Below are 18,966 nucleotides of genomic sequence, written 5' to 3'. Positions count from 1 at the left end.
CGAAGCCCCTCCCCCAACCGAAGATCTGCGGAGATAGCGTTTTAGAGCATCATTTATGCCTCTCCTGGATGTATTTTATCTCCAAAAAAAAAAAAAAAAAAATTGGCAAAAATAAGTGCAGACAAAAGCTTTTTTGCCTAACGGCAGCTACGCGCCTGGTAGTCAAGCTTTTGTCACATACTTGTATATAATCTTTCCGACAAAGAGATGTTTGCAGTCAAATTTAACATCCAGTTTTTATCTGAATTATTGGTAGTCATTTTACTTTACTTTTTTGTAATGTGCAATCTTTGCAAAAATGGGTTAAGGGGTAATCGATCCCTCTTGGGATTCGGCGCTGGAGATATTTTTTGTTTTGACCACCACAAAACAATATCTCCAGCACCAAATCTTATAAGGGATTAGGTTAAGGGGTACATATAAAATTACATGGATAGGAATCACGATATATTAATGTCCCTTGATCTCTGTCCCTCCCTTTATCTATTGATAAAATTCAGAAGCACAAATAAGTTGATAGATTTTTATGCAATTAATTTGATTTTGAAATGTTTGATCTTGAAATTGGTCCATTCACCCTATATCTTACCTTACCTCTTCATCAAGGCCCCAGAAGAACCACAGTTCCTGGACTGGGTCTAACAGGTGCAATAGGATGCTTGTGCTCTATACAATCTGAGTTCTTCCTTGGTCAATATAATCTGAACCGGTCCATATACAACAATAGGATGCTTGTGCTCTATACAATCTGAGTTCTTCCTTGGTCAATATAATCTGAACCGGTCCATATACAACAATAGGATGCTTGTGCTCTATACAATCTGAGTTCTTCCTTGGTCAATATAATCTGAACAGGTCCATATACAACAATAGGATGCTTGTGCTCTATACAATCTGAGTTCTTCCTTGGTCAATATAATCTGAACAGGTCCATATACAACAATAGGATGCTTGTGCTCTATACAATCTGTGTTCTTCCTTGGTCAATATAATCTGAACCGGTCCATATACAACAATAGGATGCTTGTGCTCTATACAATCTGTGTTCTTCCTTGGTCAATATAATCTGAACCGGTCCATATACAACAATAGGATGCTTGTGCTCTATACAATCTGTGTTCTTCCTTGGTCAATATAATCTGAACCGGTCCATATACAACATATTTACTTTGTTAAAAGTCCATAATTGATAAATATCTCACATTTGTTGGCACATAGTCAATTAAAACAAGTGAAGTTTTTCGTATTTCTTATAAGGATAAGTGTCTATTATTTAAAAGTCTATTGGGAAAATGGTAGTATTTATTTTTCCATAGCCGACAATACTAACCATTTCAAGTTTTTCAGTAATTTCTGTTAAAACTAGGACTCAAAAACCATTTTTTGTTGCAGTACTTTCATTCAGAGATCAAAAAATCACCATGGCAATAGGGGTTGACCATCTTTTCTTTCAACCATCATCAAAAGTTTGAAGGTACCAGTAGTTTCGAATTTTTTTTGGTTTTGCACTCCTTTGTAATATACAGTCTTTTTAAAATTTTATAAACTATGCATTTTAAGGATAAAAAATTGAACTTAATTTTTTTTAAAACTTTAATCCTTTAAGAATCTGAGAGAGAAAAATCATCATTACAAACTTTGTCAGTACACCAATCTGTCCTTTCAAAGTTCTACTTCCTTTCATCTGAATAGGGTACATGATTGATCAATCTTATTCAGATAGTGTAAATTTACTATTTGCATGATCAGAATCAGGGAAAACATGCAAGATTTTCCATATCATGCTGGACCTTTGAGTTACTATTTCATTAAAATGCACTGAAAATGAACATTTTTTAGGGCAGTTAACTCTGTCAAAAATCTCATTTTTCTAAGATTCCATTGGACTATTTTTGCGCAAAGCCATTGATGCAGAGATCAAATTTTTTTTTTTCAATTAAAAAAAGCATCATTGAGTGATATTACATTGTCAGATCAGTGGGCTCTTGATATGCATGTTTCTGATTTTTTCCATTTTGCCTGATTCTTAAAATACTTACACTTAAAATCTAAAACTTCATTAAATGCATCACGTAAACATATTGTCCATTTTGAAAGATTTTACTATCTAAAAATGTGATTTTTGTTTTCCTCCTTAGTCCTTTCCTTCTATCTTTGAATTTTCCAGTTCTATGATTCAAGGTAGAATAAGATCTATATGTTGTCCATTTATTGGGATTGTGACTGACTGACAAAAAGAAATTTTAATTTTAAAACTTTCTAGTGAAGTATAAGACCAAAAGAGAACAATAATCTAATTGCCTCAACTAGAATGAATTACAAATTTCCCAAAATTTATGTGAGTTAATATTTTCTTAAATAGAGTAATGTTTATGTAAGACACACACAATTGGTAATATTGAATTAAAATTTATCATCCATACAGTAATATCCACAGGACACCTTAACTTCTATGAGAATTTCAATTCATGTTTTGTCAAAATATAAAGTATACAGTACCAAGGTATACCCCCTGTACCATGACTTATCCCTGACATAGATATACACCACACTGTGTGACTGCCAATTTTAAAATCTTTGGTGTGTCTCAGCTATGGATGGAACCCACAACCTTTCTTACTCAAGGTAAGCATGCTACCATGGGACCAATGAGGCGGTTGCCGTTTGAATATGACATTTAACTATAAATTTGGACATTTGAGAGCAAATAAGGAAATTCCAGGACACTCTGGCTATCATTACTAAAAATTGTGGATTTGTGGAAATATCTCAAAAACCAGAGTGTAGCCCAATTTTATGCGGGGTAAAATTGATCAGCCTGGTGAGATATACCTATGCCGAAATTTTCATAAAGATCTGTTTATCGATGTTGGAAGGTGAACGAACTCAAGTAGAATCTTTTACTAGGGTGAAACAACGTGATACCATGCTTGTGAAACAAAGTAATTATATAAAGGATGAAATTTAGATCCATATGGTTGAAATATTGCAAAAGGAGTTTGTTGAAACATCAAATACTGGAATTGTACATGTATTGTACAAAAGGAGATGTAACTACCAAAGTAAACCAATAAAAGTTAAAGATGCATAGTCCTCTCCACATCAAACTTATTTTCATTTTATCACTTGAAAGGAAGAATGACTGTTGTACTCTTAAACAAATGTACCCGATGTATTTTGTGAATAATGATTAATTTTCATATTGGGATAATATCTAAAAACTTAATATTTGAACAGTCAATTACTTGATATGGATTTAAGTACAAATTCATATTAAATTCAGATACTGCAAATGGTAGAGGAGGATTGTGGTATAGAAAAACCACCAATGTTTTTTTCTGTCTTCTTGTGCTTATTTAGTATCTATATCTTTTCTGTATGTGGATATTTATTTTTTTTTAGAAAACTACAAAAACCAATCAAGAACATTAATTCTTGTTAACAAAATGCCAATTTCACACACAAACTATACAGTGTGTATGCAACCACACAATAATAAACTAAGACTAGTTATACAGTCTAAATAAATGTAATTTTGTTGGTTTTGACATGCACAAATCACATCCTGTATGATAATTATAAACACTAGTAAATATATATTATAAAGCTTTGTTGTGACAGTGATTTAACAAAGCATTTTTTTTTAACAAATTATATTAGTATTTATCATCCATTCACCTTACCAACTCTGTTATGCAAGGTAGACAATCCCACTCAGTAGATTCTCATCCCCTCCTGACCCAAATTTTTCACTTTCCCCAAAAAATCTTATTTCGATTTGCCCCCAATTTAGTACAATTCTTTTCACTTAAATGGATAAAAAAAATTTAAAAAGTGAATTTTGTCCCCCTGTCCCTAATTTGAAAAAAATGTTGGATGGAAATCTTGGAATTTTTTTATGATGACCTTATAGATGAAAATTTAAAACCCATACTGTAGTTTTTTTTAATTTGCTTAGTGTTTAAATACATTGAAAACACTTCTGAACTAAAGATATATTTCTGTTGAAGGCTGTTTTGGCTTTCTCTATCCTCATTTTAATGTCCTTGTCTTCATCTTCGAGTGTGTCAGAGACACTTCTTAGATTGGTGAATTACGTTACCTCCTCCAGTACACCATTGCCCAGCCTCCCCCAGTACACCATTGCCTAGCCTCCTCCAGTACACCATTGCCCAACTTCATCCTGTACACCATTGCCCAGCCTCCTTCAGGACACTCTTGCCTAGCCTCCTCCGGTACACCATTGCCTATCCTCTTCCAGGACACCATTGCCCAACCTCCTCCAGTACACCATTTCCTTGCCTCCTTCAGGACACCGTTGAGTAGCCTCCCCCTGGACACCCTTGACTAGCCTCCTTCAGTTCACCATTGCCTATCCTCCTTCAGTACACCATTGCCTAGCCTCCTCCAGTACACACTTGCCTAGCCTCCTTCAGTACACCATTGCCTAACCTCCTTCAGTACACAATTGCCTAGCCTCCTCCAGTTCACCATTGCTTAGCCTTCTCCAGTACACCATTGCCTAGCCTCCTCCAGTATACCATTGCCTAGCCCCCTCCAGTACACCATTGCCTAGCCCCCTCCAGAACACCATTGCCTAGCTCAGTACTACTGGCATTGATTCACATTTCTTTTGTCTTCTCCCTGTTACTGCTATAGATTCAAGCATTGTTGTAGTGGGTAGGTGACTCCAAAATATTTTGTATTACTGTTTGCAATACCATAAAAAAATGGAAATTCCAAAATGATAGAAAATCATATCTATATATAATATTTTTTCCCATTCTAGGGGGAGGATATACCTACTTAGATCTGTATCTGGTATAACATTATGATATTTCTACCCTCAAAGATCGGTATAATACATTGAATTTGTTCCAGTTATAATATTTAAGTCACTGTGTTGTGATACTGAATATATCAAAAACTGAACAACGTAGAATAATAGGTTCTTGCACAAGTTCCAAAGGAAGACCTTGGATTTCTTACATTAGTATTCAGAAATTCCATCTGTTGTCTGAAGTTTAAGGGAAAGAGAGAAGGAATGATGATTTTTGTTATTAGTGTTCAAAATCTCAGTTTTATAAGGGACAAGTGTAAATACCCATTTCTTAGGCAAAATGCTGTTTTTGAGTAGGCAATCTACCTATAGCCAGGGAGAATGCCTCGATCAGTTTCCACAATTGTCTTTATGACAAAACATTGGGTGTCACTAACCACTTCTGGGTAAATTGGCCACTGTAGTACTGAAAACACACTGAACCTAGCTTTAATCATTGTAAGTGCATGTTGATCAAAAAGAGTCAAAACAAAGCTGAGAATGTGTTCTTAACATTTTTAATATACTGCAAAAGTGTATAAATATTGTTCACTTGTGTGGTCATTGTACCATTGGTAAAATGATTTTGAAAGTCTTATTTTTTCAAGCTTCGCAATGGTATGTAACTTGAAGACATCATTTGTCCTGAGATATCTCAGTGACACATAGAAAATAACTATTTTAACATGTAAATCAATGGAAACTATAGAAGGGGTGAGACCTTGCAAAATTATAAACTGCTTGTGTTGTTGCCAATGCCCTTATTTTGAGTAAAGACGAGAGCAAATGACCTCATCTAACACTGGTCATTATTTACTTTAAAAGTCCATTTACAAGAGAATAAGACTTCTGTTAAATATACCTGACCCTTTACAATAATGATGCACATCTCTTGAGAATGATAAACATGTTGATATTCTATATGATATATTTCCTTATCAAGTTATAAATTCCATTGATCCTTGTTACAGATTCATAAAATATAAATTGTTTGGGTTTTTTTATGTTTAATAAAGTAGATTCTGTCACCATCACGTTCATATGAATGTAAAACTTCCTTGTTTAAAATGTAAGTACTGGTGATTCATGATTTCAAAATCTAGGCATTTGTTTGTGCTCTTGTTATAACTAGTTTAATGCCAAAATCTATTAAAAAGGTGTATTGCCAGTAAAACATGGAGAAACAGTATGTGCTTTCCTGAATTTTTCTTGTGTAACTTTCACTATCCAATTGGCTATACATTTTATATTATCTGGGACTGTGGAATGATGATGCTATAATTAGGGACTTTTTAAGGAAACTAGTGATTTTTGCTATTTTTGCTACTTTTCAGCACAGTTTTCTGTAGAATTAATGTTTAGTAGAAACAAAGATATTTGATGACAGTTGATTTTGATTATGGCTATAGAAATAAGAGCTTAGAATGCATGAAATTTAAACAAATAAGGGACTTTCTATGTTTTGCTTAATTTGTTAATCATAAATGACCTGAAGTATACTAAGCAAAATCTATGATACATTTGTAGGTGCTTTCACATTTAACCGTTATAGTGATCATAAGGAGTTTTGAGGAAGTAAATATTTTAGTTTGGTTAACAGGGTTTCTTGCTCTACCCATTGGTGAGCAGCTTTAGCATATCCAGTGGTATTTGTCCTTACACATCATACCCTTGACACTTTTGTATTTGGGGTCAGTAGGTCAAAGTTCAAGGTCATATGCCCTTTAAGAGTTTTGAAGTTTTCATATCATAACTCATACGTTATGTCAGAGTTTGCCGTAACTACACAGACTTTTTGTATCGCACTAGACTTCTTACAATTAGATTTCTAGAACAGGGTTATGTTGCCACAAGATTGTAGTCATCACTACAGAAATTTTATGGTCGTCATAACTTTTGATCATTATGGTGTATCCATCTGCATCATAAAAAAATGATTTGTTCAACATGTAATAGTTTTCTTCTCATCTTCTGGACTTGACTTTTAATGAACAAGTCTAGAAAAGCAGAGGATGCTTATCCTATTGCTAGAATCTTTGTTACCTTAATTGCTCTTTAAGAAACACATTTTATTCTTTTAAATATGGTTTCCTGGGCATACTTTCTGGAAACTTTTGTTCTTTATCATGAAAATTATTTATATACCTGTTAACCACTAAATGATTAGGAAGATACATATTGATTTTGAGGTCAGTAGTTAGATCAAGGTCATATGCACATTTAAAAGAAATACAATTTATTCTTTGAAACATGGTTTCCTGGTCATAACTTTTGGAAGATTCTGTTCTTCATTATGATACTTATCTTGTTAATCACTAGAGGGTTAAGAAGATATCTATTGATTTTAGGGTCAGTAGGTCATAGTTTGAGGTCATATGCACTTTAAGAAATACAATTTGTTCTTTGTAATATGGTTCCTTGGCATATTTTTTGGAGGCTTCTTGCTTTGTCACGAAAATTATACCATTTAATCACAATAGGGCTGTGAAGATACCTATTGATTTTGGGGTCAGTAGGTGAAAGTTCAAGGTCATATGTGATAATGCGCTTTAATGCCGAAACTACGCAGACTTTTAGTATCGTGCTAGAACTCTAACAAATAGGCTTCTGGAACAGGGTTATGTTGCTACAAGATTGAAGTCATCACTAGAGAAGTTTTATGGTCGTCATCATGAACTCGTGGATCGTTATGGTGTATCCATCAGCACCATGAAAACTGATTTATTCAATGGGTCATAGTTTTCCTTTCCTCGTTTGTCTACCCCGGACTTAACTTTTTATGAGCAACTCGGCGGGTGTTTCTAGAAAAGCAGAGGACGCTTACCCTACCGGTGCACCTGGTCCATGCTCCCAGTTTTTAGTGGAGCCCGAGTTGCTCATTTACTTTTGTTACCTTGTATGTATGATTTTAGTTACTTTATGTTCTTTGTTGTGTATGTCTGTTTTCCATGTCTTGTCTTTGTCGCTGGATTACATTCTTTTGATTACTGCTATAACCTTGGTTCCCTTGATTACTTCTTCAAGGAAGCTAAGTTGTTTCAAGTAATTAGGGGTAAGTTTTAAGAAGTACAATATTTGCTGTAAGCCAGGGGACGGAGAACTGCTCTCGTTTTTTTTCAGTTTACATAGCTTGTTTCAGAGATGTAGTAGCCCAAAATTTATTGCATGGTACTGCAGAATCATTAAATGTCATGTTAGTATAGTTTTTTACAGAAATGTTGTATAGTGCATGCCATACAGATGCAAATTATTGGTACTGCTCTAACAGCACCTGTGGTACTAGGGGCTATACCTCTGGGTTTTTTTTAACATTGATACTAAGAATTTTTTTGTGTGAGGTTTAACTACTTAATTGTACCTAAAAGGAAGACATGAAACATCACTTACATCCTTTTCATTGGGCAAATTATTGTTAAGTACTCTTACATTCAAATTAACCTTAAGATGTTTATATTCTTAAAGAACTTATATTAATATTGTGAGAAGATTTAAGTCTTTTTTTTAGGATTTCTTATTCTTGAGACCAAAAATCTATTTTAAGCAGTGTGAAATTTTCTTTTCTGAAGTTTGGGAAGATCTTGTGACATTTTGGGTGTGAGATGTTTTGAATTCAGCCATCCAAGATTGTAAAATGATTCTTTGTTCTGACTTTATTGTCCTTGCATTGCTCTATCATTTCAGTAATTTTCTGATTTCCACACAAAATTTGGCATGAAAACCAACTAATACAAATGCAATTTTCCCCGAGGGAAAGTAGAAATTCAAGAGCCCTGCCATCATCCCCACTACATCATCTGCTACAATCTAATAAAAATTAGACCTATCAATTGTTCCATTCAGTCACTGCATGTAGGATATAACAGCACTTTATTTTACTTTCTGTTCAGACGACCTTTTCAGAATCCTCGTTTTTTTCTTTGAATGATGCTTTAAAAATCATGACATGAATTCTGATTGGCTGACCAGAAATCTCATTTGAATAGAAAGTAGAATGGAGTGTTACAGTGACTGATAAGTCTAATTTTAATTTGATTGAAATCTGCTAGTACATGAAATGTCATTTTGAATTCAATCTTAAGATTATATTGAAACTATTTAGAAAGGCATTTCTATTATTTATTCTCTATGTCTATGATGTGTTAAGTTACTGGTATAATTTGAAATATACAACCAATCATAGTAATTGTCTTAAAAATTTTATTTTTAGGCTAAAATATACAGTGAACATAAATTAAATAGAAAACAGCAGCTTAATAACAAGGTCTCTGTGTTTTCAACTCCTTGTGAACAAATAAAGTTGTTAAATGTTATATTTGAATTCTTTATTCTACTCTAGAAATTGTTTCATTAAAGCTAGCCCAACTACTAGTAATATTGTCAAGAGCCCTACTATAGTAATAAGTTTTTCTGTCCATGTGTCTGTTTGTCAGTCTCAATATCTTATTCACTCTTTTATTTAACATCTTTTGGAGTTAAGCAATAAAACTTGGCATGGTTATTCACCTCTGCTAGAAGGTGTGTTTGCACACAAGAAAGAGAATGTTAAGTCAAAGACATTGTGGAAAAACTTAGTGACATTTGGGTATCCCCTTGGTTTGGTAACCACTATTTGGGTACCCTCTTGCCCAGATGACCCCTATTTGGATACCCCTGGCCCAGGTGACCCCTAATTGGGTATCCTTTTGACCAGGTGACCCCTAGTTGGATATCCTATTGCCTTGGTGACCCCAATTTGGATACACCCTGGCCCAAGTGACCCCTATTTGGATACACCCTGGCCCAGGTGACCCCTATTTGGGTATCCCTGGCCCAGGTGACCCCTATTTGGGTACTCTCTTGCCCAGGTGACCCTATTTGGGTACCTTCTTGCCCAGGTGACCCCTATTTGGATACCCCCTGGTCGAGGTGACCCTTATTTGGATACCCTCTTGCCCAGGTGACCCCTATTTGGGTACCCCCTGCCCAGGTGACCCCTATTAGGATAGTCCTTGGCCCATATGACCCCTATTTTGGTACCCGTAGCCCAGGTGACCCCTATTAGGATACTCCCTGGCCCATATGACCCCTATTTTGGTACCTGTAGCCCTGGTGACCCCTATATGGGTACCCCCTGGCCCAGGTGACCACTGTTAGGATACTCCCTGGCCCTAGTGACCTCTGTTATGATACTCCCTGGCCCAGGTGACCCCTATTTGGGTACCCTCTTGCCCAGGTGACCCCTATTTGGGTACCCCCTGACCCAGGTGACCCCTGTTAGGATACTCCCTGGCCCAGGTGACCCCTATTTGGATACCCCCTGGCGCCAATGTCCACTATTTTTGCCTGCTGAATAACTTTCATACATTTTGAACCAACTGTTTCTCTGTCTGTCAAACACAGCTGCATTGACTAAAATTTGATGAGATTTCCTATGAATTGTTTTTATTACCACCTGCACTTTTCAACAAAACTTCCTGTTTCCCTTTCCATAGTTGCTTGGACTATTAATCTAACAAAAATTTCAAATAATAGGGGTTCTAGAGTTCTTGAGCTATATTTTCATTGCCACTGTGATAAACATAGGATTTTCCGTCATCAGTATAATTCATTTGTAAAGGATTTTGATTTCACTCAATAAATTTGGAATGTTTTCAGTCTTTTTATTCTTTAAGGCTGAGTTAACTCTTACATCTGGCTACCTTTATTAATAATAGAACATAGGAGTCAGGCAGAAGACATATATCTCCAAAACTGTAGGTTTGGCCAAATTCTGTAAAAGTGTTCAGCATGATGAGATCTGTCTGTAGATACATTTTTGTTTTAATCTGTTATACCAGGTTGGAGTTATTGCCCTTATTCGACCTTTTTTGCTCTTTTTAAAATTTTTCCTTTCAAAAATCTTTTCCTCTGTCATTACTTGACCAATTTTAATCAAATTTGGTATGAATGATTCTTAGGGTATTCTAAATAAACTTAGATCCGTTGAAAAACATTGCTGTCATTAATAAAAATAGAACAAAGGAGACAGAACCGTTGAAAAACATGGCTGTCATTAATAAAAATAGAACAAAGGAGACAGAATTTTTTTTCGCATGTACATGTATCTCATAAATCCATGAGTTTAGTGAAATTCTGACATCAAAGTATAAGTGTTAAGCATGATGAGATCTATCTCATGTCAAATTTTCGTTTTAATCAGTTTAGCCATGATGGAACTATTGCTCTTTTTCGACATTTTTTCTGATTTTTAATGTTAATTCTTTCAAAATTCTTGAACTCTGAAATTACCAGACCAATTAGGCACAAACTTGTTACAAATATTCCATAGGGTATTTTGCATATATCTGAAGTGAAGATTTTAGATATTTTGAAAAACATAGCCACTGTTTTATTAACAATAGAACAAAAGGGTCAGTAAGAAATTTTCTCATATATCTCCAAAACTGTTAGTTTTAGCCAAATTCTTTCAATTTCAAAATGATCCTTACTTTAAGGCCTACAAATGCTGACAATTGATCAAAATTTTTGAATGACTTCTTGATAGAATTAATGCCCTTGAAAAGTGAAAAATGATATTTTTTTTTACAGTTTTCAGCCAATATTTTGAAAACTATGATAGATAGAAAGAACTTTTAATTGCTGAAATGATCATTATGATAAGACCAGAGTCTTCCATGAGTCAAAATTGTCAAACAGCTTCTTGTTAAGAGTTATTTCCCTTTAAAGGCAAACATTGAACCAGCTGAGCGATTCAGGCTCCTGGGAGCCTTCTGTTTAAAAACATGGATGTTGGGTGTGGCTAGATACTCAAGTCAATTATGTGACCACTGCACCACCAAGGTTTGTTTCTTCTTCCAATTGTACTGATTTAAATACCTAGAACAGAAACCCAATAGTGAGCTATTGTCATCACTTCTTACCCTACTGGTGCACCTGGTCCATGCTCCCAGTTTTTAGTGGAGTCTGAGTTGGTCATTTGCTTTTGTTACTTTGTATGTATGATTTTAGTTACTTCATGTTCTTTGTTGTGTATTACATTCTTTTGATTACCACTATAACCTTGGTTCCCTTGATTATTCTTTTGAGTCTGTCATCATCTATTGTTAACTTTTCTTTAAATATCTTTTCATCAAAACTATTTTGTGGATTTAAATTTGCTCACCAGCATCTGTTAGGTATCTTTTTAAAGCTGCATTAGCTGCCAAATTTGTTCAGTTTTGATTCTACTGAATTTTGCTGATTCAATGTCACAAGTTTGTAGTAATGCAGCTGAAGCATTAAATGTTGATAATACCTACAGAATATTGTGAAAACAATGTTTTTTTTTTTTTAATCAGAGAAGATCGATAGCTCTGATCAAATTATTAGCTCACCTTGCCAAAGGCCATGTGAGCTATTGCCATCACTTGATGTCAGTCGTCATCATCGTCCATCATCGTCGTCAACAATTGTACAAAACTCTTCTCCTCTGAAACTACTTGACTGATTAGAACTAAACTTGGTATAAATGTTCCTTGTGGTATTCTGCATAGAACTGATGTGGGGATTTTTGATTCGTCGAAAAACATGGCCGCTGTTACTAAAAATAGAACATAGGGGTCAGACAGTAGTTTTTCACATATATCTCCAAAACGGTTAGGTTTTACAAAACTTTGATTGGGTAAAAGTGTTCAGCATGATAATATCTATCTGTGGTCAAATTATGGTTTTAATCCATTAAGCCATGTTGGAGTTATTGTCCTTTTTCAATGATCTTTGCTATTTTTAATGTTATTTCTTTCAAAAATCTTCTCCTCTGACACTACTTGAGCAATTGAAAGCAAACTTGGTATGAATGTTCTGTTGGGTATCCTGCACAGAACTGATGTGGGGATTTTTGATCTGTCGAAAAACATTGAGCAATTGAAAGCAAACTTGGTATGAATGTTCCTTGGGGTATCCTGCATAGAACTGATGTGGGGATTTTTGATCCATCGAAAAGCATGGCTGCCGTTACTAAAAATAGAACATAGGGGTCAAACAGTAGTTTTTCGCATATATCTCCAAAACGGTTAGGTTTAGTCAAATTCGGACACAGGGGTAAAAGTGTTCAGCATGATGAGATCTATATGCTGTCAATTTTTTTATTTTAATCTATTAAGCCGTGTTGGAGTTATTGCCCTTTTTCAACGATTCTTGCTATTTTTATGTTATTTCTTTCAGAAGTCTTCTCCACTACTTGACCAATTGGAACCAAACTTGGTAGGTATGAATGTTGCTTGGGGTATGCTGCATAGAACTAGTATGGGGATTTTTTATCTGTCGAAAAACATGGACGCTGTTACTAAAATAGAACATAGGGGTCAGACAGTAGTTTTTCGCATGTATCTCCAAAACGGTTAGGTTTAGCCAAATTCTTTCCTTGCTGATATGATCCTTATTCTTAGGCCTACAAAAGTCTTCAGGCATAAAATTTGTCAGACACCTTCTTATAAGAGTTATTGCCCTTGATGGGGGGAAAATGTCTTGAAAACTATGATAGATTTAGACTTTCATTTCCTGAAATGATCCTTATGATAAGTCTTATCAAAATTTTCTTGAGTCAAAATTGTTGGACAACTTATTGCCCTTGAAAGGCAAAATTCAACCAGGTGAGCGATTCAGGCTCCTGGGAGCCTCTCGTTACCTTTTCTGCCGACAGCATGGAGGCAAATCACTCACACATGTACATAATATTCATACACTTTTGTAGTAAATTACAAAAATGAATTTAAAGTACACATTCTCAGCTTTATTTTAACTACTTTTGATCAGAGTAAACACAAATAATGCACTTACAATGCATATTTCTAGGTTCATTGTGTTTTTGGTACTACATGGGAAGGGGGTCTGGCCATTTGACCCAGAAGTGGTTAGTGAGACCTGACTCCTTGAAAGGGGAAAAATGACTTTTTTTTTAACAGTTTTCAGTCAATATCTTGAAAACAGTGATAGATTAAAAGAAACTTTCAATTGTTGAAATGATTCCTATGATAAGCCCTACCAGAGACTTTTTGAGTCAAAATTGTTGGACAATTTTTTGTTAAATTTATTGCCTTTGAAAGGCAAAATCAGGCTCCTGGGAGCCTCTTGTTTTTTGCCATTACTTCTGAAGACTGTTGACAGGACATTCACCTGGGTTAAAAATACTTTAACCTTGGTAAAAAAAAACAATAAGGGATATGCGTGTAAGCACATGTCTTGTTATCATTTAATTTCATCTATTTCTTGATTAGTTTTCAAATAAATAATGACCATATTTGAGCAACATTATATCACAATTATATCACAATCCTTGCATTATATTCAAACTTTTTTCTTTTACGGCTTGAGTCCCTCAGTCTTCCTTGCTTTGCAGTCAGATTTGTTATTAAAGAAGTAACCCTTACAGCACATGCGTAGATCAAGGTCACCAAAAGTCACGTGCATACAAATTTGTCTAGGTGAATTTTTTGTATTGCAATAAATATGTGGACTCCTATTTCATGTGTTTAATGCATTTTACTTGTGGATATCAAATGAAATTATACAGGAAAAGTATAATTTAGTAGAAATAGTTTATAATTAAGGTATGTTTCAACAGAAACAAAAATTTATGAAAATGACAGCTAATTCAGCTTTAAATTTTTAATTTCCATTATGTAGATTATGTGTAAAATATATTTTTAGACCACAGGGGTCAAGTCACCAATATTTACATGTATATACAAAATGTCTTTTTCTCAAAAACTATTAGTGATTCTGGAAAATAAATGTGTTTGTTCTTTGTCTACAGAAGTCAATATGTGGTTTAAGTTGTATGGCAACACTTTATTGCCCCTGGAAGGTCATGAATGCCAATTTTGTGATTTTTAGCTTATAACTTAAAATATATTTAATAGATTTGATGAAATATGATAAACCTTATTAGAGTTACTGCCTTTGAAGACCAAAAATGGACAAATTTGTTGGTTTTTAGCTTTTGACTTGAAAAATAAATTTTCTATTGTTGAAATGACCCTGATGACAAGGCCAAAAAAAGTCTAAATTTGGTTAAAGTTGTTTGAAAACTCTTTATGAGAGGTATTGCCCTTGAAAGACCAAAAATGACAAATTTTGTCATCTTTAACTTATAACTTTAAAACCATTTAGATATAAATGATCTATCACTGATCCTTATGACAAGGCTTAAAGATTTTCTTTTGAATGTTGAAGTTGTATAACTACTACTTATTGCCTTTTGAAGGTCGACAATTTTTGTGGTTTTTGGCTTATAACTTGAAAACCATAATAGTTTGGACGAAACTACAAATTGTTGAAATGATCCTTATGAGAAGGCCTATGCAAATTTTGTAAGGTCCAGGTTGGGTGACTACTCCTTTTTAGAGTAAATGCTTTTGAAAGACCAAAAATGATATATTTTATAGTGTTTAGCTTTAAACTTGAAAACCATTTTAGGCGGAAATGAATTTAAAATGGTTAAATGATCTTTAAAGCAAGGCCTATGAAAATCCCAAATGATTCCATATAAGAACTAATGGTTTTAAAAGTTTAACATTTTTGCTATATATTTGGATTTTAATGCCTCAGAAATGTTCTAATGTTTTAATGCTTTGGTATATTTTGTAAATTCTTCTATAATTATACTAGTACATGTATGTCTTCAGCTGAATTAATTATTGTCAATGAATCACTTTAAAGGGGACCATATTGATTTACCACACATATATATATATACATACACACTCAGTTTATTTAAGGTACTGAAGAAGGTCATTTGTTGACTGAAAATTTTGCCCATTATATACTTTATTATAGTGTGTTAACATCTTTATCGCTATCGTTGTACAATTTAGACTTATATATATATATATACACACACACATGTGATTGGAAATTTGCCAAATTTATTTGATATGATTTTTGGTATATATTTTAAATGGTACATGTATATTCACTCCATGTGCCAGCCTCCCTTAAACCACTATTCCTGTGGTACATACATGTACTTAGAGAACTAAATACAAATCCTCTGTTTTATCTGGTATAGGATGTAAAATACTTAGTGTTTGGTGTCTCATTATCATTTGGTTAAACTCCTATCTTTATATACTTCCTGGTATGAAGGAGGTCACCATTGGGTGCATGGTTTTCATTGAGGTAATTTTGGATTGATAACTTTTTAGTGGTAGGTCTTTTTCTTTGGAAATTTAGGCTTAAGGTGAATTATTTAGAATTAAACAAGATTTTGGTTACATTTACAAATATACTTTTTTACAATGTACTTACGTGATCTACTTAATATTAGAGATAGGTGTTAGTTTCGTTTCTGGAGTTTTGTTTTGTATATTTTCTCTTACATGTTATTGTTGTCTTACTTTATTGTGTGACTTTGGTGTTGTTTAAGTAATGTTTTACTTTTAGAAAAAGAACTTAAGTGCAGTGATGTATATTGCAAAGTTTATGTATAAAGATTGAAAATAAAACAACTGAAATTTGATCTCTATGGGTTTGCTAATGTATTAGGAAGTATTTTCCGCCATCCTTTTTCTGTTTTCTGTTTTATTTATGGGTAGATTTCCATTATTTAAAATTTGTCAGTTTTAATTCATTATTACATTTAATGATATCAATATTTCATTTTACTGCTCTAGATCTTAGTTTGGTTTGCAACAATGATAAATATATTATTTAGAAAGAAAGTGATTTTTTTCAATGGCCTGCACATCTTTTGAGATTTTGATAGCTTTTGTTACATTTGTGGAATAGAGGAAATAAAACATATATAAACATCAGACCTGTTATTAGGTAATGGCCAACTAGAGACCGTTATGAAAAATAAAGATAGTATACTTCAAAATCATGAATTATTTTAGAAGTAGAAAAGTGTACTCTGCAAAAACATACTCCATGTTAAAGGAAGATGGTAAAGTTCAGGAATATAACTGAATGAATTAGTAAATAATACTGTTCATTTGGCCTAACATTATGTATGAGCTGTTGAGCAATGCCTTCTTATATACACAGTATTCCCAACTAAGTTAATCAGTAATTTATTTATTTTTTCAAGATATTAGCAAAAAACTGTAAAAAAAAAGCATCATTTTCCATCTTTCAAGGACAATAATTCTTACAAGGCAAAAAATTATGATTTTAATTGTTTTCAACCAATATCTTGATAACTATATTAAGAAAGAAAGAAACTTTCAATTGCTGAAATGATCCTTATGATAAGTCCTACCAAAGTTTTCTTCAAGTCAGAATTGTTGGACAACTCTTTATAAGAGTTCTTGCCCTTGAGAGGCAAACATTTAACCAGTTGAGTGATTCAGGCTCTTTGGAGCCTTTTGTTTATTTTGGCTTTTGATTTCTATTTATTATATCCTACAGAAACAAATTCTGAAAATTATAGAAAGCACTTCGTCCATCCGTCTGTCTGTTCATCTTATCCTTTAAAAGTCTTGTTGCAAGAAAAAATGTATTTTAAGTTACTTGACTGCTTCCTTTCTGGTCCCATATTATACATTAAATCCTAATCAAAAGCTGTCTCAAGTTTGGATTTTGTGATCATATAATTTGCCCACGTCTGTTCTGAGTGTAACCTCTGTGGATGTAGCTGTGCTCAGCAAAGCATCTTATTTAAGATTCTTAAATTTATCTACGTGCAGTTTTGGAAGAAGAACTTTAGAACTGAAGGAGGCCTAAATGGACCTTATCTTGAAAGAATTTTGCAGAAAAAAATTAAAATTTTATTGGGTCAATAAACAAAATGTTTTTAGGGATGGTCTAGGCAACAAGTTGAACTAGACAGACTAGGAGTAAGTTGTATTTTTCTTGGCCTGAGGATTGATGCGATTAAAAAATTTGTCAAATCTTAGTTTTGACTTTTTGTGTCACTGAAATTCCTTCAAATACCAGCATGCATGCTGGTTGATAGAATTAATTTATATAATGTGAAAATCAATTTATACCATGTACTTCTAACCTTAAAAGATATGCAAACTATTTTTTCAAAAGCTACATTACGTTGACAGAATAAGTATACATTATTTTAACCATCAGTCAAACTAACAATCTGATGTCTAATCATTTTGTTATATCTATAAACATTTTGTACATGTTTTATATATAACATGCACTTACAACATGTTATGTGTGTTTCTCTAAAGTAGTTGAGAAACCATGCATGTAATGTTCTCTTTGTTTTAGTACAAAATGCCTAAAGTAGTATGAATAAACGTCTCAAGCACTTAACACAAATATTAAGGTTTGGTTGGTATGATGTTAAAGTGTTCTAGCTTTTATTTGGTACATCATGTGTAAGTCTTTCTTCCAACAGAGAAGTAAATTTAAATCTTAAGTGTGTTTTGAAACATGTATTTTGTACTAGGCAAATTTTTGGTGTACAAAATGGACCTTGCATATTTCCTGTCTTTGAAGATTTTTAAGTATTTTTTGTGTCATGGAATCGGTGGCTTAAACATTGCTTTGATGTGAAATTGGTTTAACATGTTTTTTTGTGAAACTTTACAGATATTTGAAGTCTGTGGACAGTCTGGAACAAATTTTTTTTTTTTTTAAATTAACCTTGAGTTGAAATCAGTGTCTAATCATTTCCTTCAGATTTTACAAAATGTTTACTGTTATGTATTTTTAAATAGAACTTAATTTAATATTTGTTGGGAATTATGAAAGTCTTATAAACGGAATAAGAGATATATTTAAGCATGTTTTTGCTTAATTGTCCATCTTAAGTATACTGTTTTTGTAATCGATCCTAATTCCACATCTATCTGTAAAATGTATTGATATTTGCTTTTGAGAAAATCATTTTCATTAATGTCCAAGTAAAAATCAATTTTTAAAATGTGAATAATTTTGAGTCAATTTACAATTTAAAAAAAAAAACAGGTACTCAAATGGTTTAGCAAGATGACATGTACATAACTACAATGGTCCGAACCATACATGTACATAACTACAATGGTCCAAACCAAACATGTACATACCCCAATGGTCCGTACCAAATATGTACATAACTACAATGGTCCAAACCAATTTTGTTTGAAATTGATGATTACTGAATCTTGTTTTTTTGAAGTACAAAAGTGGTGAAGAAAAGTTTGTCAACTTAATTAATATGGCACTGTTTTGACTTAGTTCACAACTTT

The 18,966-nt window shown here is 33.4% G+C and overlaps 1 protein-coding gene across 9 annotated transcripts in view; it reads left to right on the top strand.

Annotated features, from left to right (window-relative positions):
* The window catches only part of LOC148629884 (proto-oncogene tyrosine-protein kinase Yrk-like), a 40,277-nt gene that overhangs the window by 341 nt on the left and 20,970 nt on the right, over positions 1 to 18,966 (top strand). For 2 of the 9 annotated variants that reach the window (XM_088559110.1, XM_088559076.1), the window contains exon 2: positions 13,001 to 13,039. The exons of 2 other annotated variants lie outside the window; for them this stretch is intronic. The gene's annotated coding sequence lies outside the window, so the exon portion shown is untranslated. Of the gene's footprint in view, positions 1 to 13,000; positions 13,040 to 15,808; positions 16,017 to 18,966 lie in introns of those variants that run through there. 5 more of the 9 variants (XM_088559118.1, XM_088559083.1, XM_088559102.1 and 2 more) reach the window with 4 other exon arrangements.

The sequence above is a fragment of the Perna viridis genome, chromosome 1 (assembly GCF_037379345.1).
Source record: "Perna viridis isolate PV_CMFRI_1.1 ecotype Kerala chromosome 1, ASM3737934v1, whole genome shotgun sequence".
Taxonomy (NCBI): Eukaryota; Metazoa; Mollusca; class Bivalvia; order Mytilida; family Mytilidae; genus Perna; species Perna viridis.
The sequence above is the reverse complement of the archived record's forward strand: the minus strand, read 5'-3'. Positions and strand labels throughout refer to the sequence as shown.